Genomic DNA, 26,194 nt, shown 5'->3' with positions numbered 1-26,194 from the left:
CATGGTTCATGAGTTCAATCCCCACTTTGGGCTCTGTACTGACAGCTCAGAGCCTGGAGCCTGCTTCGATTCTGTGTCTCCCTCTCTCTGCCCCTCCCCTGCTCATGCTCTGTTTCTCTCAAAAATAAACATTAAAAAAAATTTTTTTTTTAAATATTTCCTTTCCCAGGGACGGAATTCAATAGTTTCGGACTAAAACTGGTATATATATATTCCCCAATACCTAAGTGACTGACCTCATATGGTGAGGTTGAACACAAAAACCAATCAGAAATGGAAGAGGAGAAATCAGACAAGAGAAGTCACAAACCTATAGAATGGCATTGATAATTTCAAAAGGCACTTGAAAATGGAAATAAATCTAAGGTAGACAACTGACTTATATTTATCTTATCTATGAATTGGCTAAAGTCATATCAATCAAATTATTTTTCAAATACAAATCTCTGCTTCTCCATTGTAAAACAGGTGAAAATATTCATTGAGGATTGTTGGAGACCCCTCCCACATCCCTCCATTTATACTTAATCTGTATACTGAGCCCTAGGGCCTATGATTGTGAGCTGGGGATAACTAGTCCTTTAGTTACTCAAAGAAGAAAGTTCTGCCTCCACACAATGGAGCTGGGGAGAGCCTAAAGTTGAGATGAAGCACATACTTATGCTGGTCCATCTATCAGCGCATGTGCTGGCCAGAATTTGACAAAACTCTTTTAGAAAACCTTGGAGTGTAAGTCGCCCGACTGAATCAAGGGTTGAAGTCATTAATGCCCAAGCAAGTACTTACTAAGAGTCAGGTCTGGGGAAAAGGGGTGCCATTCTTGAGCAACGGGACCAGCCCCTCTGATAAGTGTTGTCCAATGCAGTTCACTGTCTCTACAAGTGCTCACTGCCTCTACAAGTGGCACACACTGAATGGAGGAAAGGTGAGGGAGACACTATATTCTGATCTTGGAGAGGCCACTGAGCAGGAAACAAAAGGGAGGGACTCCCCATCAAGTGATGAAAAGGCTGGAATCACACAGGAGACTGTGAGAGGGACCGTGAGGCTTCTGCTAACAACTGGACAAAGAAGGAGAACAGCACGCAGCTGATCCATCTGGGAAAAGATAGAAAAGCAGTCTCCCAGCAGACAGTCCCTTGTACCACCATCACAGGTGAATTCCTCCCAGGTGTGATTTCCCAAGAGCAAATCACAGCCCAAGCTGCTGAAGAAGATACTACAAAATGTCTCTTGTTGGACACTCAGGAGCACAAGACACAATAAGTATTTAAATAAATATTCTTCCTATTATACTGAATAGTGATTATTGATTTATTTCTTGATTGAGCCTCTTTCATAAATTACTTTCTAAGTCAGCAGTACTTGATGTGTTTTGTTCGATGGATACGTAAATGAGAAAGAACTTCCTCATCCACTGTAATACGCACCCTTCCTCTTGGTCTACCTAACTTGCTTTTCCTTCTTTGCGCTTATGGTTACCTGACATATTTTTATTTCATTATTAACTAAATCTTTCCTTGGACTATAAACTTTCTAAGAGCAGGACCTTGTCAGTTTTATACAACCCTCAAAACCTCCATAGCTAAAATATTGCTGGTTCATAGTTGATGCTCCAAAAACATGTATTTGTAGTTGTTGTCAAATGACTCTGCCACACTGTGTCAGTGACCAGACGGCATGTCAGTAAGCAGCAGCCAGCTAACTGGCCAGGTGTCCTCTCTCCACTCTGGGAAATGAATGCTCAGGGTGTATCTATCCTCTTACATGTATAATGAGTTTATAGCATGTACAGGTGGTATTTCAATTCAGTCCTCATCAGAACCATGTGAGGAACACATCACTGTGCCTGTTTTATAGTCTAGGTAACGGAGAAAACAGAAAGTGGCCCATGTTATCCAGCTTCTAGATGACAGGACCCTTTCTCAATCCTACTTCCCACCCAATGTATTTTAAAGAACGCAACAAGTCAGTATTCCCTGACATTTAAGAGCATGGGCTATGGAGTTAGATAGCCGGGCTGGACCTAGACCCTGCCACTGAATCACCAGCTCTCGAATTTGGCTAGTCAGCTTCAGTTTCCTTACCTATAGGACAGGGGGAGAACAAGGCTCTCGCACTAGATTATCATGAGGATTATATGAGTGAGTGTCTATAGAGTTCTTAGCACAGTCCCTGTCGTGGTACACATGTTCAAAAAGGGCTAGCTGCCACTTTTTCTCATCTTAATCACTGTCCTCATCACTATCATCCCAGAGTAACTTATACATTATCATTAGACTAAGTTTAGACATATTAATAAGATAGAATCTGTAGGGGCCAAGGACAGGTCACCCCAAAACATAGCACATTGGCATATTATTTTGAATTGAAGCTACTTGGGAAACAACCAATTCAAGGACACTCTGTCCCCTTAAAAGTGGGAAACAAATTTCCCATATGAGAAATACCCTCCCGGAGCACCTCTCCGTTGGCTAAGCATCTCACTTGATTTCAGCTCAGGCGATGATCTCATGGTGGTGAGATCCTGAGATCGAGCCCCAAGCCCCGTGTTAGGCTTTGTGCTGAATATGGAGCCTGCTTGGGATTCTCTCTGTCTCCCTCTTTTCTGCGCCTCCCCTGCTTTTGTGCATTCTCTCTCTCAAAAATAACATTAAAAAAATAAGAAATGCCTTCCCTGCATTAAGAAGTAAAATGATATCCTTATCACCATAGTGACTTTAAAATTGAGAAAGCTATAGAAACAAATCTTGTTGTTTTTTTTTTCCAATTTGTTAGCCTCAATTCTGCTTACAATTCCTTATTAATTAAAGTTTCCAAGTGCTTGTTTTCTTTTTCCTATCAATTAATCACAAATTTATTGTCTTTTTGTTTAAAATGTAATGAAAACTTCCTGCCCTGGTCATTTCTTTGGATCTCGGTTTCATTATTGGGCCTCCATGCACATGTACTAAACCTTTTTTTTTTTCTCCAGTCTCATGTAAATTTAATGCTTAGTCCAGCTGGCAGACCTTGAAGGGTAGAGGAAGAATTTTTCCCTCCCTATAGTACAAATCAGGTTTGACCCTAAGACCTTATTCGTCTCCACAATTGCTGGTATCCCTACCCAGGGAGGGGAAGAATCCATTTCCTTAACTTTACAGTGTTACAGAGCTATCTATCCTCAAAGAGATAAGCAGAAGTCTGTCTAAAATGTATACAATAGTCAATCCACTTCTTTCCATCCTAGGGAAGGGGGAGGATCTGTTCATAGTGTCAAGCATAAACCATAATCCCTCTCCTCTGCCAACTAACATGCACCAATCCTTCCTAACCATATCCAGCCCTAAACCTCCACATGGTCCAGCATCTGGTGATGAAAGTTCACTTAAACTACACGTCTACTCATTTTCAAAACATATAGCCTTCACCTGACACCAGCCCTCCCACACACACACACAAATCTCATTCAGCTACTATTTCACTTATCTCTACCCCATGGATCAAGCGATAGACCTTATACATCCAGAGAACACAACTGTCTGTATAGGTTCTGAGAGTACTCTGGTTACTCGTGTTTGGTAATACTCATACCTGGTAAAACTGTGGATGCAGCTGGCAGACATTTTGTGGGGGGTTAGCTTAGGAACCTCTGGTCCTGAGGAGGGAGGGCTTCATGATTTGGGATTTCCAACTCTATCCAACACACCCCCACTGGATAGTTAGTAAAACTCCTCCTGAATGTCACTGTATTTAATACCTAGTGAGGGTACAGAATGTGTCAGAGTGCATGTCATTATAAAGCCTAGCTGATGGGAAATGGAAAAAAACTGGGATTCCATTTGCTAAGAAAAAAAAAAAAAGACAATAGCTTGAATTTTTATATTACAGGTTATGAAGTACTTTCAACTTCATAAAACTGTTCCTCTAGGCTGAGTAAATGTGCTATCCCTTTTGCAAAATAAAGAAATTAAAACCAAATGGAAAGCCCCACAAATGGTAGAATGGGTCTTAACCCTAGGCCTCCAATCTCCCACATTTCAAGGAACTTAACCAAGAATTCAATCTAAGAATTTAACACTAGACACTCAGAAGGTATCATCAAATAAGTAGCAATCCTCAATGAGCACCAAGACTACCTGAAGTACTTTTTACTTAACAGAATTGGTCTGTATTTCAGATCTTAAAAGGGAGGTGGCTCCGGAATCTCTATGTAGGAGGGATTAGGGGCAGAGATATGTTTGGAAGGGGGAGCTAGGTGATTTTGCCAGAAACTGCACCAACATGGCAAGCTTCTTACAGTAGGCTTATTTATCTGCAGAGGCTCGTGGGATGATTTTGCAGACACTACTATCTATCAGCAATAATTTGCACATGACTTGATGTACTATTATCAATCACCACATAAGTGATTGCACATTTACAGCAGTACCTGAGAAATCTTTTAAAAAGCCTAGTATGTTTTCTCTCTGATTCTAGAAGATATGTTGTTGTGTTCTTCCATGTGTGGAAAAAATGATGGAGTGTTTTTGTTAGGGGTGGAGCAGGGATGTCAGGTAAAGGGCATACAGTTTGAGGACAAATAGACTTCCATTTAACAGGGTTTCTAGAGGCACCTGGGTGGCTCAGTTGGTTAAGCATCTGACTTCGGCTCAGGTCATGATCTCGCAGTTCGTGGGTTCTAGCTGACAGCTCAGAGCCTGGAGCCTGCTTCGGATTTTGTGTCTCCCTCTCTCTCTGCCCCTACTCTACTCGCACTTTTTCTCTCTCTCTCTCTCAAAAATAAATAAACATTAAAAAAAATTTTTTTAAAGGGTTTCTATTCCCAAGCTACTAGACAGTTTAAGAACAAATACATAGACCCTAGAAAAATCTGTAAATCATAACTGAGTCAAAATTTGCTCATGATGTTTTTGTCTTTGTCATTCTTCCTATCATTTGCTCTGTTTTTGGCATCCTGTTCTCTCTTGATTGTCAGTCACTGACACTCACTGATTACATGTTCCCTGGTGTGGTTTGGGGGGCAAGTGATTTGAGTTCAAATCCTGCCTTGGCCACTAGTTAAATACATGACCTGGAGTAAACTACCTAATTTCTTTAGAATACAGTTTCTTAACCTTCAGATTGGAATATTAATACCTACTGTGCAAAATTTTCTTTAGGATGAAAGAAAATGGTATTCACAAAGTGCCTGATACTTGAGAACTCAATAAATAATTGTTTGGAAGAAAACAATATGAGTGAAGTGAAAATTACTACTTTCTGGAGACTAGGGATTGAGTATATTATTTGACAAACATTTTTACGATTTTCTCTTTGATATCTCATGAAGGAATTTTTTTTCAGGGCTATGTACATTTCATAAAAATATACCCCCTCTGAACAAAGAAAACCCTTTAAGGTAAAGACTATACACACATAATTAATAAATAAATAAATAATAAAGGTAAAGACTATAAAATACCATCAGATCCTTGGAGGAAATAATACTAATAATAAATTGAAAAAATTATATATTACTATGTGCCTAGTACTCTTCCAAGTACTTTATATATATTTTATAGAGAGACATACAAATATATTTATTAAATATATATATTAACTAGTTTAATTCTAACAAGGCTATACAATGGGTACTATTATTTTACAGATAAAGGAACTGAGGCACAAGGACATTAAATAACTGCTCAAAATCACATAGCTAGTAAGCGACAGAGCCAGGATTTGAACTCAAACTACTTACATAGGTTGCATGTGAGATAAGATCATCCCAGGGAGACAGGGCTGATCTACTCTCTACAGGTTTTCCCTTTAGGCTCCCAGGCAAAGTGAAACGTGGAGAGGGAGATGGAAAAACCCACAGCAGGACTTTCTCAGGGCCAGTGCCTGTTAGGGCTGGGCTATAGCTCCTAGTGTCTAAAGGAGCAGGCTTTAGAGCTTGTACTACAATTTCATCTTCCCCTTTCAGATTTCCTTTACAGTAGAAAAGTACAAATACATTTTCAAAGCAGGGGCTGTGGTATCATGACCTCATCACCAGTTGATGCCATGACTCATTTTCCTTGTGAAGATGTTGACAGGGAAGATTCACACTTGAGATTTTGAGAACAGCCCAGAGACTAGGTTCCATATTAATTCTGAAAACAGGAGAGGGAAAATATCAGAGATCAGAGAAAGAAATACTGGGGAAAGTGGCAAGGGAGGGCCCCAGGTTAGGATAAATTAGGGCTATTTAATGACATAAGAAAAGCAGATGAATGAACGAGTAACCATATGCATTCTTGTCAGGAGGAAGGGCTTGGACAGGTGGTAAAGAGCAGGTTCTATGACTTATTCCCAAATCTAAGGATTTAATCCAGCCAGCGTTCCTGAATTGGACATTGCCTTTTCCTCAAACCAACTATTCTTGTTATTTTTCTCACAATTGTAGGGAAACAGGGAAATCCATCTAGAATGTTCCATGGATGTCATACTAGTTGTTTTGGTTATATTCTAAAAACACGTCATACTATTTATGCCATGTAGTTCACTGGAGGAATTTAGTGACAGTGCTCATCATGGTACAAAGAACCAGCACACCTCCCGCTTTGTGGTTCTGAAGGGTGAAACACTGCACCATTTGGAGCCACCAAAGAAAGTTCCCTCTTCTCTGTTTTTGAAACTGAGCAGGCAAATTCTACAACTTCTGAATTAATCTGTATGAGCTGTCTGGGGATTTATGATAATCTGATCTTCGAGCCAGAATAATTAGGCTGACTTGGGTAAAAATAAGGAAATATTAAGTCTGACTCTGATCTTGAGGTAAATGAAAATTACTTTCCTTTTGAGGCATAGACAATGATGAGATGTGCCATAATCCTCTCATAAGTGATATCACATGACCCAAAGAGCCACCCAGGGCAACAGGTCTGCCTGGCAGTGTGAAACTGAGAGCTTTAAAACAGAGCTTTACAGATGTGTCACAACCTGGAGCGGCCTTGGAGAAGGTCCTGAGCTTGAGGCTCCCCGGAAGGAAGGGGGATGTCACCACTCTTCCCTCAGTTCCCATAGACCCATCGGAAGTCAGTGATTCCCCATATTCCTGTGTCTGCTCAGGACAAGACCCAAGACTAGGAATAAAATATTCCAGGGCAGTCCAGTAAGCATCTTTCCCTTGTGGCTGGGGCAGCTCAATAGCTCCAGGCTAGAACAATTCCCTACATTCTATCCAGGCTGAACTCACAGTTAAGTCACATATAAAAGCCCAGTGATCTTGGGGACCCCGGCTGGCTCAGTCAGTAGAGTGTGAGACTCTTGTTCTCAGGGTTGTAAATTTGAGCCCCGCGTTGGGTGTAGAGATCACTTAAAAATAAAATCTTAAGGGAAAAGAAAGCCCGTTGAGCTCAAAACGGTAATGCTAGTACCTCTGCAGCCTCTGTGTGTTGTCATCAGCCTGTGGAGAATTAAGGTAATGATGGGGGTGCTGGCAGCAGGAGCAGAGGGGGTACCCAAGGAGAACCTAGACAAAGATTCTCCTTTTATCGAAAGTCTGAAATTCCACCTTGAAACATTATTCCCTTATTCCCTTATTATTATGCGCTGAAAGCTAACACCATAGACACCCTCTTAATTGGTCTGCCTTCCACTCTCTACCACACCTTTTAGCAGATTAAGCAGAAATAGAATTAGGTCTTACCATTTGCCCACTTCCACCAGTCTGAACCTCCCTATGCCCCTCCCAAAACACATTAAGTATTCCTGTTGCTTATCACACTAGAAAGTCATGCATTGTTATAGCATAAGAAATTTGTGCAATGGACCCAGTCTGCCCTTCCAGCTTCTCCCATGAACACACCCTTTACTTTAGCCAATTAATTCACATGCTGCTTACTGAACACTCACCTCACTCCCTGAGTTCCCTGACTTCACATATGATGTAGCCCCCCTCAAACATTTCTGTCCTGTGTCTGCTGAAACCTTGCACACCCTTCATGACTCATTCCAATCCTCACCTCCTTGGCAGGAGGAGAATTTCCTTGCACCATCCTAAATGAACAGTCCAGAGCTTTTTCTGCAAAGGGACAGATAGTAATTTTTTTCTTTCTTTTCTTTCTTTTTTTTTTTTTTTGGCTTTCTGAGACAGTTGAGTCTGTCTCAACTCTTCAGTCTGTCATTGTAGTGTGAAAAAACAATAGGTGCTACATAAATGAATGAGCATGGCTGTGCTCCAATAAAACTTTATTTATGAACACTGGAATTTGAATTGCATATAACTTTAAAGTGTCACAAAATGTTACTCTTGATTTTCTCTCAACCACTTAAAAATGTAGGAAAAACACACTCTTAGCCCATAAGCTGTAGTTTGCCAATCTCTGGGGCAAGATATACCATTACATTAAGCTCCCACATCATCCTTGGTTGTATTTTTATTATTACTATTATTATTTTTTGTATTGCAGTTATTGGAGTACTTGTTCCCCAAACTCCATTATTTTATAAGCTTTTTGAGGGCAGGAAGATTGTCTTATTAGTAGAGGCTGTGATATGGTGACTTCTATTAAGAAATATAGGGGCGCCTGGGTGGCTCAGTCGGTTAAGTGTCTGACTTCGGCTCAGGTCATGATCTCGCGGTCTGTGGGTTCGAGCCCTGCGTCGGGCTCTGTGCTGACAGCTCAGAGCCTGGAGCCTGTTTCGGATTCTCTGTCTCCCTCTCTCTCTGCTCCTCCTCTGTTCACGCTCTGTCTCTCTCTGTCTCAAAAATAAATAAACATTAAAAAAAAAAAAATTTAAGAAATATATATTTGGTCTTTGTCCCATTTCTGGCACTGAGTTCCTAAAACCTTGTAAATTTCCTGCAATGACTGCAATAAAGGTGTCTTTTTGTTATGTTACTGAGATGACTTTTGGAGAGCACCTAAAGATGGGGCTGGTTGCCTGGAGAACCACCAAGTGATTTGAGGGTTGGAACTTTGAGTTCCATGCCCCCTGACCTCTGGGGAGAAGAGGCAAGGCTGGAGGTTGAATCCAGCACCAATGGCCAAAGATTTGATCAATTGTGCTTAGGGAATGAGGCCTCCATAAAAATGCAAAAGATCAGAGTTTCAAGAGTTTCTTCTAGGTTGCTGAGTGTGTGGAGGTTTGCAGAGAGAGGCACATTCAGAAAGGGCATGGAAGCCCTGTGCCCTTTCCCCAAACCTTGCCTTGTGGGTTTCTTCCTTCTGGCTGTTCCTGAGTTACATCCTTTTATAATAAACCAATGATCCAGTGAGTAAACAGTTTTCTTGAGTTCTACCAGCCACTCTAGCAAATTAATTGAACCCAAGGAGGGGGTCAGGGAACCTCTGACTTGCAGACAGCTGGTGAGAAGTGCAGGTAACAACCTGAGCTTGTCATTGGTGTCTGAAGTGGGAGCCAATTTCTTGGGACTGAAACTTTTACCTGTGGAATCCATGCTCTCTCCGGATACATAGTGTCAGAATTGAGTTAAATTGTAGGACGCTCAGCTGGTGTCCAGAGAACTGGGGTTGCAATAGGGAAGCCCCACCCCCACAGTGGAATTGGGTTCAAGACCCTTTAAGAGGCTAACATTTATTGGTCACTTTGTTGCAGGCACTGAGCCAAATGTTTTACCTGGAAAATACCCTAATAATTTGATAAGGCAGGTTTTATTATTTTTTAGTGAGGACACTATAGTATTATTTTCACAGTGAGGAAAATCATAGACTGAAAATGAGCTCACAGGGCAACTTAGAGCGCAAAGGCAGAGGCACTTCCTGGGCAGGTGAGTTTCAGAGAACTGAGAAATGTGTGGCACTGAAGCTTGCCTACCTTAGAAGGGTTTCTGTCCTGCTATCCCTTAGCTGCCTGCTCAACTCAAAGGGTGCACAAAGACACTCAGACCTGAATCCAGGTATCACACGCGGCTTGAGCAGAAATACAGGGCAGAAGTGAGCGGTGGGCAAATGCACTGCACGGAGAACTGCTGAGCCCCAGGGGAAGGGCCTCGCCTGTGAGCCAGCAGCAAACCAGCTGCACTCCCAGAAGAAGAGAAATGAGCTGCAGCTGGGAGGACATTTGTGGGAGAGAAAAAAAGACTTTTTTTTTAACCATCAGAACTGAGCAGGTTGTTTATGTGTGAAAGCTTTTGTGGAACCAAGTTAGAAGGTGCTAAGTCACTAGACAAAAGATCACACCCTCCAGCTCGAGACACCTGCCTCCAGGGACTGTTTCTAACAAGTCTCAGGTCTCAGTGAGGACAAGGAAGTGAAAGACATCTGGATTAGCTGAGTGAACACTGCGACTTGGTAGGGGGAGGGGAAAGGGCTCTTTAAATCCCCAGGGCTGTTCTATCAGTGAGAAAGAAAAGACAAGGAGGAAATGCTGTTCACAGTTCTGCTGCTCAACTTTGACCACCAAGAGCTGGGTGGCAGTGTTCATCCCCGCCCCAGATCTGCCAATCAGGATCTGCATTTTCACCAATTCTCTGCGCATCACAGTGTGAAAGGTACTGGCCTACGACATCCAGACGAAACGTACCTGTCCCAGGAAATCCACAGTTCCTTCTGAATATTTCTTTACACAAAAGTATAATTTCAGAGGTGCTTCTATTATGAAGCTCGTAGAAATAAGAAGCAGCAGGTAGAGCAGCAGAAGCCATGGCTTAGCTATCAGGAGACAAGGACTATAAACATGATACATCGCAAACTTGCAACCTCCTGGAAGTCTTTTCACTTCTCTGGACCTCAGCTTCTGTGTCTGTACATTAAGGGAGTTGACAGGAAGATTTAAGACTCAAACATTCAAAGTCTCAGCGTCCTAGTTGTGTACACATGTATATATGTTCCATTTTCCTATTTCCCTAGAAAAGAAAGCCTTCAGAGAATTGACTATCATCCAATCCTACTACCTGCAATGGACAAGGTCTCCACCACACACTGTCACTTACTTTCTAAAGTTAGTTATATACATTGAACATATCATGAGACTAAGTTCATTCTCAAATGTGCTAATCCCCAGAGGGGATCACCAACCTAGGGGAGCACAGAGTTTGTCCACTGACCAGTCTCCCATGCACCAAGACTCTTAACTGTACAATTCAGGATGACTTTCCTTACATGCTTCTATGAACTAGTAACAATGCACCTCATCAAAACAGACACCACCTTCCTTTAGGCACCGAATTCCAACCCTTTGAGAATGCAGGAACATATCATTCCTCAGTCAGCAAAAAACTGCCTCTTCCCCACCTTCCCTAAAGCCTTTTTGCAGGAGAGTGAAGCCATTCTAAAGGAACACCTTACTTTACAATTTTCAAAGCGTCATTGTCAGTCCGTGTGGAAAATCTGAATGAAATTTACTAGTGGGGTGGAGGGGAACCAACGCTGCTAAAAATAAACAAATGCAGTTTACTCATCCTCTGCCACAGTGGGTTCAACCTTTTTAACCAAGAAAAAGAGGTCAGAAAAACAGAGAAAGAGAGAACTCTAAGTCCCATCAGCTTCCTACCCTCCTCACTAGTGCAGCTCGTCTTCTGCAGCTCTTCTATTCTCCAGGTCCCTTCACAGTCTCTGACTCCAGGGCGGGGCCCATTCAGGCCCTAGAGTAGCTAATAACCACCTCAGCTCTCCCTTTCTCTTCCCTGCAGCTCTCGGGTCAGGTGGATCTGTGGTCACTTACAGCCAAAGACAAAGTCCATCACAGAGTGTGTTCAATGTTCAATGTTCAAAGTGTTCAATGTTCAATACATATTGTTAAAGTAAATTTCTAGGCTCAAGATGGCGGCGCTCCTGCCCTTGGAGCCATGTCAGCAAACAGTTTTTATGGCCCTGTAAATGCTCCACTTGACCAGAAACAGTGTACCCAGTCAGCCCATCTCCGAACGTAAAGCGAAGGCTGGTATCCATGTCTATTTCCTTGTTCCTCATTCCTTACCCTGTAAAAGCTTCCCGCTTTCCTCCCCATTTTGCAGTTACCTGGAATCCTTGAGACCAGAGACTGCTGGCCTCATGAAGGGTTCAATAAAGCCTGTTTGTAACACCTAAATGACTTCTTCAATCATTTTTAACAGTATTATTGAATGAATGAATGAATGAATGAATGAATACCGGCCGGCACCATGCATTTCCAGGTTAAGACAAAATCTCACACCAAGTCTAAACTTGGCCACACCTCCAGAAGTCATCTCATTTCCTCCCACCTGCTTCAGGTACCCTCCTTCCCTTAATTGTCTACGGAGTCCGCATTTCATCGCGGTCTGAAATGGAAAGTTCAAATGAAGAAGCCTAAGAAACTTTTTTTTCTTTTTTAATAATTTAGGATCATCGTCTCTGGCCCTGACCTAGCTGGTTTTCTCATGTCTGCTACACTCCAATCAAGGCATTCCTATTTACTTTCCAAAGGTCTTTGCCTGCTGACAAGCCCTCCTCCTCTTCCGGTGCTGCGCGCCCGAGGAATGCTAATATGCTCTTGGCTGCCTCCAAGCAAGGAAAAACTGGGAGGGACAAGAATGCCTTCCAGTTGACCCAGCTTTCTCTCCCGTCCTTCCCCACCCACTGAGTAACCTTGACGTGACAGAGGGCCCAGTCCCCGCAAGCAGGCTGCTGCCGCTCCTGCGGCAGGCGGGAGTGGAGGCCAACAGACTAATGAAGGGCGAGGGAGGGAGCCCACGCGGCGCCCCTGGCTGCTCCTCCACCGTGGACAGGCCCGGGGCTTTTGTTCTCCGAGCCACCGAAAGAAGCAATTACCGCGCAAACAGGAGTTTGCGGAGGTTGGTTAGAACAGCGATCCGCGGCGAAGCCAGGAGCAGTACGCCTCCCCCGAGGGCGGGGCGTTGGGGAGAGGCGGTGCGGTCCTAGCCACGCCCCGTAGCCAGGCCCCGCCCGCCGCGCCCGCAGCCCTGCCCGAAGGCGGAGGCTCAGGGCGGGGGCGCGGGGCGGGGCCGGCGGCGGTAGCCGGGGAGAAACAAAGGGATGAGGTCACCCTGAAGAGAGGCCGGAGGGAACGCCTAAAGGGTGCGGAGGAGGAGTAGCGGAGCAAGGCCGTGGGACGGAAACCCGAGTCCAAGTGCTGGGGGGAGGGGCCGGAAGACAAAGGCTGAGCTACGACGCCCCACTTGGGGAAGGGAGAACCGGCGCACGGTTGTAGGTGCTGGGAGAAACGGAGTGCGGAGAGACCAGATAGGAGCAGCTCTCCTGAGGAAAAATTTTAAAAGTTTGCTTAAACCCTGCCCGGTGCTCCCCAGTATGCTGTTCCGCAAACTCCCACGATTTTTGCCAGTTCTTTGAATTGCATGATTTTTTTTTTAAGTCTGGGGTGGGGCGCCTGGGTGGCTCAGTCGGTTGAGTATGTTGAGCACCCCACCTCGGCTCAGGTCCGGATCTCTGGGTTTGTGAGTTCGAGCCCCTCATGGGGATCACTGCCTTCAGCCTGTTAGCGGGGAGCCCGCTTCAAATCATCTGTCCCCCTTTCTCTATCCCTTCCCCGCTTGCGCTCCCCCCAAAAATAAATATTAAAAAATAAAATATTAGAAAAAGTCTGGGGTGCTCTAAGGATGGATTCCTGAATCTGAAGAAGTATGCAATGCAGTTTGTTTATATGATTATGTTTATATGATTATTCTGTTAAATGTCCATAGCTTTACTAAGAATGTAAGAGGTGACCATTACCCTGCAAGAGATTAAATGTTACTAGACTGCGGCATTGTAGGAAAAAAAGAGAAAGAAAAGAAACACCTAACATGCAAATGGTGCCACGGTTGAGGAATTCTGTAACACCTCTTCTCTTTCGTTAATCAGGTTAATACCCATCACTCTAGCCAGGATAAATATTTTGAAGACAAGAGGCAAAAGGTTAGTAAGATTTTTTTGAAAGAAGGCTGAAGGCGTGGTTCTGAACGACCAAGAGATGGGGTTGGAACAGAACTCTCAGGAGGCATTGCCACCCAGGTGTGGGGAGCTGAGTGGAGAAGAATTATTGACCTATCTTTGGTTTTGTCTGGGCTAACATTGAGGCAGGTCATCAAAGGAGCAAGTGTGCACCTCATTATATACCAACTACCATTCTAGGCCACTCTTGCACTTGGTTAACCTGATACCCAACAGTAAGTTCACTGAGGGCAGGGGCTTTGGTTGGCCACTTCAACATCAGTTCCTAGCATAGTTGATAGGACATAGTGGGAGCTCCATAAATATTTGTGAAGGAAATAAGTGAATTGCCACAATCATACCACATAATCTCCCCTCTTCCCTACAAACTGACCAGTACCCAAGAGGCCTTGGATCAATTTTGCCATCTGGTGGTAAATCTGGGTAATTGACAAAATCTCTTACCCCCTGTTCCTTTTGTCTGGGGTTGGTGAACAGACACCCAGTAAGTGTTTCTCCGTAGACCTAAGTAACTCACCTTTCCTATGCTTTCACTTCAGGTCACCACCTGCTCACATAAACCACTTATTTCCTCCTTGAGCTTCTTTTTCGCTGTTTGTCCCTGCCCTAAACTCCCCCCACCCCCAACGGCATTTCTTCTAGTTTTTGCCCAATCAGCATGAGAAATTTCCTTTTTATCCCCCCTCTTCTCATTCCTCAAGAGAATCCCACTATGACCCAAAGTTGTTTGATAAACAAGAATTTTGCTATAATTTTCATTCTCACGACTGTTGAGTGGGGTAGCAAAACACCTTACCAGAAAAGTTGTGTGTTTGTACATGTTTTTTTTAAATGAAATTAAATATAAAAAACTGTTTCTGTTCCCTTCCAAAATGCAGTAACATTATTGTTTTCTCCTCTGCTTCCATTACACATGTACAGAATCTCAGCTACATTGGCTTAACCTGAATTTTATAGACAGGTCTAGAAATCTTCAGATGATTTTATTTCTATGCAAAAGCATTTTAAGTTTCAAATTCAACATTGTATTTTTGGAATATACTCCATTTGTTTTTTTTTTTTTAAGGACTTTTTTTTAATGTTTATTTTTGACAGAGAGAGAGACATGAGCGGGGGAAGGGCAGAGGGAGAGGGAGACACAGAATCGGAAGCAGGCTCCAGGCTCTGAGCTGTCAGCGCAGAGCCCCACGCGGGGCTCGAACTCACAGACCTCGAGATCACGACCTGAGCCGAAGTCACGCTCAACCGACTGAGCCACCCAGGTGCCCCAGGAATATTCTCCATTTGTAACTAGGAAATTGCTCGCTTTTTCCAAGAAGCCGTTATCCAAAAGGCTTTCCACTAAGACACTAATACTTTTACTTTTTGGGGAGTTGGGAAAGATTGATACTGTTTCCATTATTACAAAACTGGGGTTTAGGGTAAATTCAATGATTTTGCCCCAAAGACAATGTCAGATTAGCCCCCCAAAAAAGTGCTCTTTCATCGAGATTAGGGTTTCCAAATCTCAGCATACATATTACCAGCAGGATGTTTGTGTAAATCAGATTCATGGCCCCACCTCCCACCATGCTCACAGAGGGAGTCTGGTGTAGAACCAGCTGTAGAGCACCTGAAATGCATTTTAATAAGTCCCCTAGTGGGCTTTGACCACAATAAGGACTATAATCTGACCACACTCCTGTTTGGAAATAGTTCCCTTGATTTTATTGAAAATGTCGGTAGTAAGCAACAGTCAGAATTTTCTATTCCTACTCCCATTGCCTGCTGATTTGGGAGACAATTGGCACTCACCCACACACATGACCAGGAATTCCTATTCTAAATTCCAGCATCACGGACACACTGAACACAGACATGAAACCTAGAAGAGGTCATCAAACCATGTCATTTCACAGCCATAGGAACTGAGGCCTAGAGGTGAAGCAGTCACTGGTAGAGCTGGGGCTAACCTTCATCACCTCCTGTGTTTTTGTTTTGAGTCCCCAAGGTCACAGAGAATGAGAAGGCTGAATTTGGGACAAAGTAGAGAATTGAATTAGATCATTACTGTCAAAAGGCATGCTTTGGCCTAAGGCAACTGGCAGGTCTCTTTATAATCCTTTCATTCTGGGCCTGAATGATCCAGATTAGCAGACTAGATTGTTCCTGTTACATTTCAATCACAGAGCCATGGTTTGGGGCTGCTGGGTAGTTAGTATGGAATCATGAATGCAGAAAAGCATAGCCTGAAAAAAAAGATTATGCTTCTGCCCCAGAAGCAAAATTCCCAAAGGTAGGCGTGATATCTTTGCATATTATAGTTTGTAATGTGAGCAAATTAACTAACAATGTTTTAGCACATTTACTAAATCATGGGATACATAGTGATCTTCTGCAAAATTTTGGTACAAGCAAAGGTACAGATAGCCTGCGTTCAAGAGAAAGCTCATACTTTAGGTACACACTGAATCACTGTATAACATTCTACACACAAAATTTGACATAGTTTAAAAGGAAAAGAGAATTTATACAGAAAGAAGGTAGCAAAGCTTATAGTAATATACATATCTGTGATAACAGACCTGTTCAGTAAGCTCTACCAGTGCAATAAGCTTACCTTGTTTGGTTAGTGTTTTGTTTTAATTTTTAGGGATAACACTAATTTTCATATAGTAACAAATATACATCCTTAGGGAAAGAAAGTATTTTCAATACAATGAATTCATTAGTAGAAATAGTTTCATCGAATTCTTCTTGTTATATCCAAGGTAACATAGGCTTTTAAAATAAGGAACCATAGAATCCTAGTTTTCAGGGGAGGATCTGGGGACCCCCAATCCTTGCCAGCCCCTGCAGTGGTGAGTTTAGGAATATTCTGGTGTTCACAGGTCAAAAGTATGATCACCTTAATGCAATCTGGCCTCACTGACATCTGGTTTTTATATCTTAAATGCACAGAGGTTTCCTAATTCCACTTTCTATTCAATACATATTTCTTGCCTGAAAACTTTAGAATCCGAGATGTGTTATTACCTTCTCTGGATGTGGAAATTTGTCCAATATCACTAGGAATTTTTAAACACACCAAATAATCTGAACCATTTTCTGGATGCTCCTGGACTTCCCTGCTAGATGCCCCACTGAAATTTCCTACTCTTTAGGCACATTCAGTAATAGACACTAAAGAGACCTCCATACAGAGTGTTACAGCTGCACTGCACTATGTACATTTCTGGAAAGTGGACTTGGTATTATTTTCCCCCAAGAAACCACCAATTCACACATCTGTTCTTTGCAGCAACGGATATAATTACCACAATGCTGTTTGTAGGCACATGACCCTCTGAAGGGGCACTGGTTAAACATCTGTAAACAGGGATAAACATCATATTGTGTCTCACTCTCAAGCAATTTGAGTAATTTTTGCTGGAGATAAAAAAACAAAAAAACTTCTTTTGTTCAGTCTATGTTCAGCAGTATCTGTTTTCCTGGGAGTGTTACTGTGTGATATTGCTTTGCCCCCAGGAAGGCAGACTTTGCTGAAGCACTCTTTTGGCTCAGGAACACAGTGTTCAAATGAAATAGGGCTTTTAAAAAAAGACTGTGAGAGACGTGTGCTGAAGTAGTATTGGGTTTGCTCACCATTTCCTCAGATCTTCCTGGGAAGAGCTGAGCTCTTCAATAAAGAGACAGTTTGTATTTCCTAAGTCTCTTTCTCCAGAGAAGAACTTTTCAGGTAAACTTGTGTAATTTGCTGTTTCATTCACTGTAGGTGGCTAAGCGGACAAGTTTGTGATTTGCTTACAGTCATACTAAAAGTGGATAGAATAGTCAATATTTGAATCACTTGGTTCTTTCCTCTGAGTACCGATTCTGTTTCATACATATAGTGGCCAACTGAAAAATTAAAATGAAAACAATGGAAAACTTGAAATATAAGCTATTTCACAACAGAGCAGAAAACTTCAAACCAGTGAGAGTCAACTGAGCTAAGTTTCCCAGCTTTAAGAATGGCAGAATTATCTTAACACAGAGGCGATGCATAAATGCTTATATACAGTGGATTTGGGGTAGAGGGAGGAGTGGACAGGAGAAAGACAGAGAGTAGTATTTCCTTCTTACTGTTGTTCCATATATTTGGGGAAATATTTTTTAGGAGTACTTTTTAAATTTCAAATGTTAAGTATCTGAAGTGAGGAGGGGATCTACTTTTTCATGGAAAAATCCATTAAACACAAACAGGGCATTTAAAATTTTAAATGCTGTTTTTAATATAATAGCAATATTTTGGATGGAATTACCCAAACTCTAGGACTAGTACAAAGTTCGGGCTTCAGAGATGAGGCCCAGAAGAAACAGGTTGCATATCTGTAAAAAAGGGATTTGAAGTAGACGGTCAAGTTTTTTCCAGCTCGATAATTCTAAAGAATCTCTAAACCTACTCCTGTGAGAAATAGGAGTTTAAGGGGTAGACACAAAGTAAGAACAGAAACCATTCCTCAAAACCTTCTTAGCCTCCTTTGACACTGGAAAAACTATCCCATAATTTGGTCAAGGAAAAAAATAAGAAAATGCATCCCTGATGTCAGTATTTTTTCACATGAGGTATAGAAATCCAGTCGCCAATTTTTAGTTCAGCTTCACCTCTCATTTGGCTATCTGCTTAACCTAACCTAACTCTAGATCCTTCAACTTGACTCATAAATGTTTTGACTCATAGCTTCCCTCTATCAGAGGTTATGAACCGCAGGACACATTCAGTGTAAACATGTATAAAATTGTAACGAATCCACTGTTAATAATGTTACAGAAATTCTCCTCTAAGTAAATTTATTAGCTGCCATTTTGTCTCAAGATGGTGGTCTGAACCATAATTGCATCTTTATGTCTACTAATTTTTATCAAAATCTATTAACCTTTCAAAAGTGACCACAATGAAAGAGATATATACAAAATATTAGCAACTTAGCTGAAACATGTCAACAATAAAAATTATTTATTGAACACTAGATTAGAATCAGGAATATAGAGATGTAGAAAATGCAATTCTTGCCCTCAAAATATTTACTATTTATGTAAACAAGCAATAAAATGCTAACAAGAAATAAAATGAAAGAATTAAATAACACAAAGTAGCATACACTCAGAATTAAGTGGGTGGCACAGTTAGTTTGTGCTTTAGAAATTCAGATGAGAAAATCATCACTGAGTCTGCAAGAAATAACAACAGATAGGGGGGAATTCAAAGGGGAAAATGGGTTTTGGAGAAAGGTGATGGATTCAGTTTCAATCATAAAGATTTGGAAGGGGAGTTCAACTAGAGATACCCAGAGATACCTAGAGATAAGAAGCATTTTAATACAGGAAACATAAACTTGAGAGCCCTTTATGAAAAGGTAGTCAATGAAGCTAAAAAGGTGAATGAGATTTCTAACAAAGAAATTAGAGATTAAAGGTTAGAAAGACTAAGATCTTGTTCTGTGGGGGATATCTGTATATAGAAGACAGAAGGAGAAAGTTGATCCAGTGAAAGTCAGTCTCATTAAGCATTGAAAGGAACCAGAATAGGAGCCAAGAGAGAATCCTAAAAAGGAGTGTCCAGAAGAGTCTAATGCAATGAAAATGTTAAGTGAAGCCTGAGAAAAAGTCTTCGGAAATGGGAATGCAGAGGCCACTAAGGACCTCAGAAAGGGATTTTAGAACAGGGGAAGAGGGTGGCAATTACATGTGTTTAAGAGAAGCATGGGCCAGATAAAAATGGAGGAAATTACTATACTCTTTTAAGGATATGGGTATATGGGTTGAAGAAAATTGAGAAACTAAAACTTCCCATTTCTGCGTTGGTAAGTAAAATGGAATGCATTGTAAGGAAATATAGAATTTACATATGAAATGAATGTAGGATATGTTTACTCTTGATGACAGGGTCCAATTCAATTTTCCAGCATTCAGTGTTGATGTTCTCTCACCCTAGGTAATTGGTAGTAATTTCTTTTCTCTTTTCTTTTCTTTTCTTTTCTTTTCTTTTCTTTTCTTTTCTTTTTCTTTTCTTTTCTTTTCTTTTCTTTTCTTTTCTTCTCTTTCTTCTTTTCTTTTCTTTTCTTTTCTTTTCTTTTCTTTTCTTTCTATGTTTATTTGTTTTTGAGCGAGAGAGAGACAGGGAGAGAAAGAGCACACTAGCGAGGGAGGGGCAGAGAGAGGCAGGGACAGATGATCCAACGCAGGCTCCACACTGACAGCAGGAAGCCCATGCAAGGCTTGAACCCATGAACCATGAGACCTGAGTTGAAGTCTGACGCTCAACCCACTGAGCCACCCAGGCGCCCCAGTAGTAAATTTTTTTCTACCAAATAAATAAAAAACCCAGCCAACCAACCAACCAAACTAAAAACAAATGAGATAATCTTCAAACACTAAGCCTAACTTTTCAAGCAAAATAAAATCACAGCTCATGTGCATGGTGTGTGTGAGAAAGAGAAAGAGGGAGAGGAGAGGGAGAGGAGAGGGAGAGGAGAGGGAGAGGAGAGGGAGAGAGAGAGAGAGAGAGAGAGAGAGAGAGAGAGAGAGTGACTAAGACTTCACTTGCTAAGAAACTAATAATGCTACAACTCACAGAACTCCACCACAAATCCTATGCTCCTCCTTTTGTGGGCCTCCTGGCATATGGGGTCCACATAATTAAAGGTATCCCAGTGTGGCAGAATTGAATTTTACTTTCTTCCACCCACTTTTTCTTTCCTTTTACAGTTTATGAGGAGTTAAGGCTAGATTAAGAAACACTGACTTCTTAAACATGAAATAATACATCAGAGTTATGCTACAGAGAAAGGATCAAGGTTACCAAAGCAAATGTCAGTTGATCTACATGTGCAGCTTCGAAAATTTTAGGGACCAAATGTCTGAAGATTCTAATGCTCACCCCCCCCAGAATAGAACAGGCACAGAACAGGCACCTCAAGTCTGGGATGGAACTGGGGTGGGGGAGGAGGAGGGACAAAGGGCTAGAAAATGGGAATGAGTGAAAGAAAAAAAATAAATAAATAAGGGAGGCTAGAGAGAGAAAGGGACTCCCAGATGCCTACCTGAAATAAACTCCTAATGAACTAAAAGGAAATTCAATGGAAAAAATAAGTGGTTTACATCACCCTCTAAACCATAGATGTGTTCGTAATTGATATTAGGTTTTCTTCTTGGTTGTAGAGATACCTTAGCACTCTCCCAGATATTATGGACCTAACCAAGAGCTCTTGCCAGTTTATGCTGGGATGAGTTTCACTCTCTTTCTCATGGAAATACACCTAGGGAAGGAAGCATTCTAAAGGATGTGAAGATTAAAATGGCCACAGGGTAAGAGACATTGTAGCTTCCTGTTAGCTTCCTAAATTCATAGTGCTTTCACCTTTCACCTTTCACATAGAGGCTTCACCTCTCAGTAACGGACGGCTCCTGAATTCTCATGCATTAAACATCATCTGAGGAGCTCATAAATGAAGTCTCTCTCCCTCCAGAAAACTTCATTTTAAAAATCTCTAGGTGATGCAAAGTCAGGTGATCTGTAAGTCACTGGGGAGCATGCTGCTTAACTCACTCTTGTTGCTTAGTAAGCTCTTCTGGCAGTGTTTCTCCTTTTCACTCTGAGCCACTGACCAGTTTTTCACCAGGAAAAAAAAGAAGGGGCATTAGAATCTTGACAGGATCTGCTGAATACACACCCACCCAGTCCAACAAATCTCTCATCCCCTTCTTTCTCCTTTTTTTTTCAAAGGAAATTTCTCCACAAAGAACCTCTCGTAAAATTTAGGAATTTGGACCCATCTGGTCATTGATATCACATTTGTTTCCCGCTTTACTTAGCCTTTCTGTCTCTCCTTCCCTATTTTCTCTGCTTTACCATAGGTCTCTCCCTAGCTAAAAATAGCACCCTTTTACTACAATCTCATTTCTCTCCCTCTTTTCAGTGCCAAATTTCTTGAATGTGTGGTCTCTGCCAGTTGCCTGTATTTCTTCCACCTCAGTCCCCTCCTACACCCCTACAATCTGGCTTTCGTCTTCATCATTCTACTAAATCACCCGCTTGGAGGCTATCAATGGTCCTCCCACATGCAATGATCTATTCTCCATTTTAATCCCTTCTTGATCACTCGGATTTAATAGTGTTGACCTTTCTGTTTTGGAGTTTTCTCCTTACTGGCTTCTTTGATTCTGTATGCTAGATTTTTATTGACCAATGTTTCTTTTCTTTCAATGAAATATTTTCTGCCACTGAAGGGAGAGTAAGCCTTTCCCTCAGCTCTTCTTTTTCTAACTCTCCCTTATCTGAAGCCTATGGAAATGAATACACTTTCAATCACCCTTTGAGTCACTCGCTCCTGACTCCTTCCCCACCACTTCCGAATCTTCAACTAAGCATTGTTTTCTGGACACCTCACTCATATAACCCATGCTGGAAATCAAAACCATGATCTTCCTTACCAAACTAGCTCTTACTTTCAAGTTTATCAATTTTGCCAATAGTATTTCTACTCTATTTATCTAAGCTGGAAATCTTACAATCATATTTTATTTCTCTACCCATCCCAGGGCAACTTAGGGGCATTGGCATGGCTTATCGGGTTCAGTGGGTTTGAAATGGGCGATGCAGTTCAACGTTAGAAATATTGTCCAAGGCTAGAGAAGACAACAGGACTAAGAGGCCAGTAGAAGAGAATCCCCAGTCTCAGGCAAGGGAAGGAATTCCTGATAGAGTCCACATGAAGGAGTCAGAATCAGAAAGTGTGGGAAGTAGAGCTAGCAATCCAAGAACTAGGGAATTGAAAATGGGGAGCAAGTAGATCTGTAGAAAGGTCTATCTGTAGAAGAGTAAATGCCTAAAACAAGGGCTGTTCTTATAACTTGCTTTGTCATACAACCTATGCCACATGTCACCTGGTCCGAAGAATGGGAAGAATCACAGGCCACATGTATTGACAGAGACTTTGCTTCATGCCCTCTAGCCTCTGAAATTGGTCCATTTTCCTCAAAAGGGCCACAATTAGCTTTATATTTCAATTCCTCTAGTTGTGAACACCATTTCATCACTCATATTTACAAAAGTAATAATAACTTCTTTTTAAAAATGTGTTTATTTATTTAGTTTTGAGAGTGAGGGAGAGAGAGAGAGAGATAGAGAGCGCACATGTTAGGGGGAGGGGCAGAGAGAGAGAGAGAGAGAGAGAGAGAATCCTAAGTAGGCTCTGTCAGCACACGGCCTGACATGGGCTCAGTCCCATGACCCTGGGATCATGATCTCAGCTGATATCAAGAGTATGATGCTTAACCAACTGAGCCACCCAGACGCCCCAAGTAACAATAACCTCTTAACTCATCTTCCAGTCTCCAGTCTCCCTAGGCAATCCCTCTCATGCATATGTGCCCTAAATACCTCTTCTATCATGTCACGCCTTTAGCCAAAAGCTGCTAATGACACAAATTTCTTACCACGGCAAACCAGTTTTGTTTTTTTTGTTTTTTGTCTTTTGGTTGTTTTTTTTTTTGGCTAGGCCTCATCTACACACCGATTTCCTCCCTAATTCTCACCATTGAACACTCTGCACTTTTCTCAGGATGTTCCCCTCAAAGCTGCACAATTTGTTCTTTATCACTCCGTGTAGCCAGAATGCCACTTCTCCTCTCCTCTTGACCACACTCTACTTTTCTCATCCCTAAAGTCCTCATGCTTCCCTGCCTCCTCCAGTGCACATCTGTCATGGCCCCTGTATCCTTTCATTACAGACTACCTTATTTCATTATTTTCATGAGTGCCATTCCACAGTTTGTGCGGATTCCTTAAACATAAGTCTTTTCTCTCCTAAATGGTGGGGTTTGCATTCTCGCAGTTGTCACAATATGTCCTCAGAGTTAGGCCCACAGTACAAGCTCAGGAAATACAAGCTGGTTGCTATTTTCCTGGAAAAAGATACTTGATATATAAAAAAAAAAATATGAGAAGTGGATTTCTAAAATATAATATAGTATCAAATGGCAATAAGTCCCAGTGGAGGGGTCTCTGTGATTGGGATTTTTCCTGATTATATCTTCACTGTAAGAAATGATAATCTAGTTAGGGCACTGCAAATATTTCTGAGGGCTTATGTTTAATTCAGGATACCTATTGAGCTTTCCCTCCTTTGTCTTGAATTATTTCTAGTGTTTTCCATTTCTTCAGAATGATTTGAAGCATGTGCTCACTCTCTTTCCCTCTCTCATTATACCCTTTCTGAACCTCCATTGGCAGCAACCATCCCTAAGTCCTTGCTACATGATCAAGGCACATGATACAAAGCTTGAACACTATAATCTTTAAAAAAGATTTTTTTAATGTTTATTTATTTTTGAGAGACAGAAAGAGACAGAACATGAGTGGGGGAGGGGCAGAGAGAGAGGAAGACACAGAATCCGAAGCAGGCTCCAGGCTCTGAGCTGTCAGCACAGAGCCCGATGCGGGGCTCGAACCCACGAACAGAGAGAACGTGACCTGAGCCAAAGTCAGATGCTTAACCAACTGAGCCACCTGAGCGCCCCATTGAACACTATAATCTTGATGGCTTCTTTGACTTCTATCCTTGACCAAAACGCATGGGTTAACTGAGCCCTTCTTGGCTCCAATACATAGGAAAAAAAAAAAAAAAGGTAAAGAAAGAAAGACAAGACAGAAAGAATGACCCAGCACAGTAGTAATTAGTTGTATAAGCAAAGCAAACCTGGGAATGACAGTTTTGGAAGTTTCCACTGTGCCTATAAACAGTTGGCATAAGCAGAGCTGCTTGCAGGAAAAATCTTTATAGGTCACAAATGTTGGACAGATTGGTGGCCTAGGCCAGACAATCTGTTTATCTAAGGCTGACTTACCCTTGGCCCTGAGTTTCTGGACCCTGACAGTGAGGAAATATTAGGAGAATCTGAAATCATGGCTTAAGCTCATCAAGAAGCATAATCTAATAGCTTTAGTTTTAGTACCAAATTTTAAACCTTAAAAGTTAGTCCAATGCTTAATTTTTCTAAATTATTGTTAAACCAGAATGCTGACAAGTGATAATTGACCATAGCCTTAGACACAAACTAGAAATCTCAGTAATCCCTAAAATTCCATAGTTTGGGTTGGTGTGTTTATGTATGTGTTTGCATGCCATTTTATTTTTCATTTTTTTGGGAACTCTTTTTCTTAAGTATTTATTCATTGAGAGAGAGAGAGAGAGAGAGAGAGAGAGAGAGAGTGCACTTGGGAGGTGCAGAGAGAGAGGGAGAAAGAGAAAATTCCAAGCAGGCTCCACACTGTCAGTGGAGACCCCGACGCAGGGCTCAAACTCACAAACCATGAGATCATGACTTGAGAGGAATAAAACTAAATTGAATTAATGAGGCTTCGTTCAATAAGAGAAAGTGTCTGAAATACATTAAGGGGGTTGGGGACATTCTTTGTGGCAACAAGGGACTAATACTCATTGGATTACAAATATCCAAATTGAGTATTTAGCTCCCATCTCTTGGTAGGCATAGAGAATGGTCAGGCACAGTGATAGTTGACAGGATCAAGACAAGAATACAAAGGCAAAAGGGGTCACTAAATTAACTGCTCAGAGCTTCAAGGACTCTACTTTGGTCTCTGTATCTGACTTTTTGAATGATGACGGGTAAGCAAAATTTTGTTTGGGCCTCTGTACCCTTGTGAGTGAGGTTAATCTAATTTCTCTCATTTGAAGAATATTGTAAATATATAGCAACACATGAAATATTAGAGATACTCCAGCAAAGGCCGAACTCCAGCCTCACAAGGATATCATGAAAAGGAATTAATGAATCCTGTAGAGGGGACAACCATATCTGATTCATATTTTTAGCCTACATCTTTTAGTTTATAGTAGGTACTCAATAAACATTTCCTGATGAATAAATGAATGATGCATGATTTAGTTGACTTCTAAAATCCCTTCTAGCATTGAGATACTATGAAAGAGGTAAGTGATCTACTGATAAACTAAAATAATGTAAGGGCCAGCCACACATGTACCTTAAAGTTATCTTTCTCTGGAGAAAGATATAAGATTGAATAATAGCTTCATTAGGCTTCCTGCTCCAACAAGACTGTCAGATGGACCTAGGCATGCTGAACACACCTTACATTAGCAGAGTTATCATCACACTTCTGCCTGGAATAAAGCCTCTGATGAAAATTGGACTTTGAGAATGCCAGTGGGGGACTAGATTTTGATTCAAGATCAGCTTATAACCACAGAATTCAGTGCCTGACATGGTGCCATTTGCCATTATACATTTTAATCTTCAATTCCTATGAATCAAATTTCTTCTTACAATGTCTTGGGATGTCATTAAAA

The 26,194-nt window shown here is 41.6% G+C and overlaps 1 protein-coding gene and 1 long non-coding RNA gene across 2 annotated transcripts in view; one reads left to right on the top strand and one right to left on the bottom strand.

Annotated features, from left to right (window-relative positions):
• The window catches only part of GAP43 (growth associated protein 43), a 100,326-nt gene that overhangs the window by 52,335 nt on the left and 21,797 nt on the right, over window positions 1-26,194 (bottom strand). The gene's annotated exons all lie outside the window — the stretch shown is intronic.
• On the top strand, window positions 12,485-14,955 carry LOC122230112. The gene is made up of 3 exons (XR_006207287.1): window positions 12,485-12,724; window positions 13,752-13,805; window positions 14,937-14,955. It is a non-coding gene; the product is annotated as an uncharacterized LOC122230112 (long non-coding RNA).

This window comes from Panthera leo, chromosome C2 (genome assembly GCF_018350215.1).
Source record: "Panthera leo isolate Ple1 chromosome C2, P.leo_Ple1_pat1.1, whole genome shotgun sequence".
NCBI classification, from domain to species: Eukaryota; Metazoa; Chordata; class Mammalia; order Carnivora; family Felidae; genus Panthera; species Panthera leo.
The sequence above is the reverse complement of the archived record's forward strand: the minus strand, read 5'-3'. Positions and strand labels throughout refer to the sequence as shown.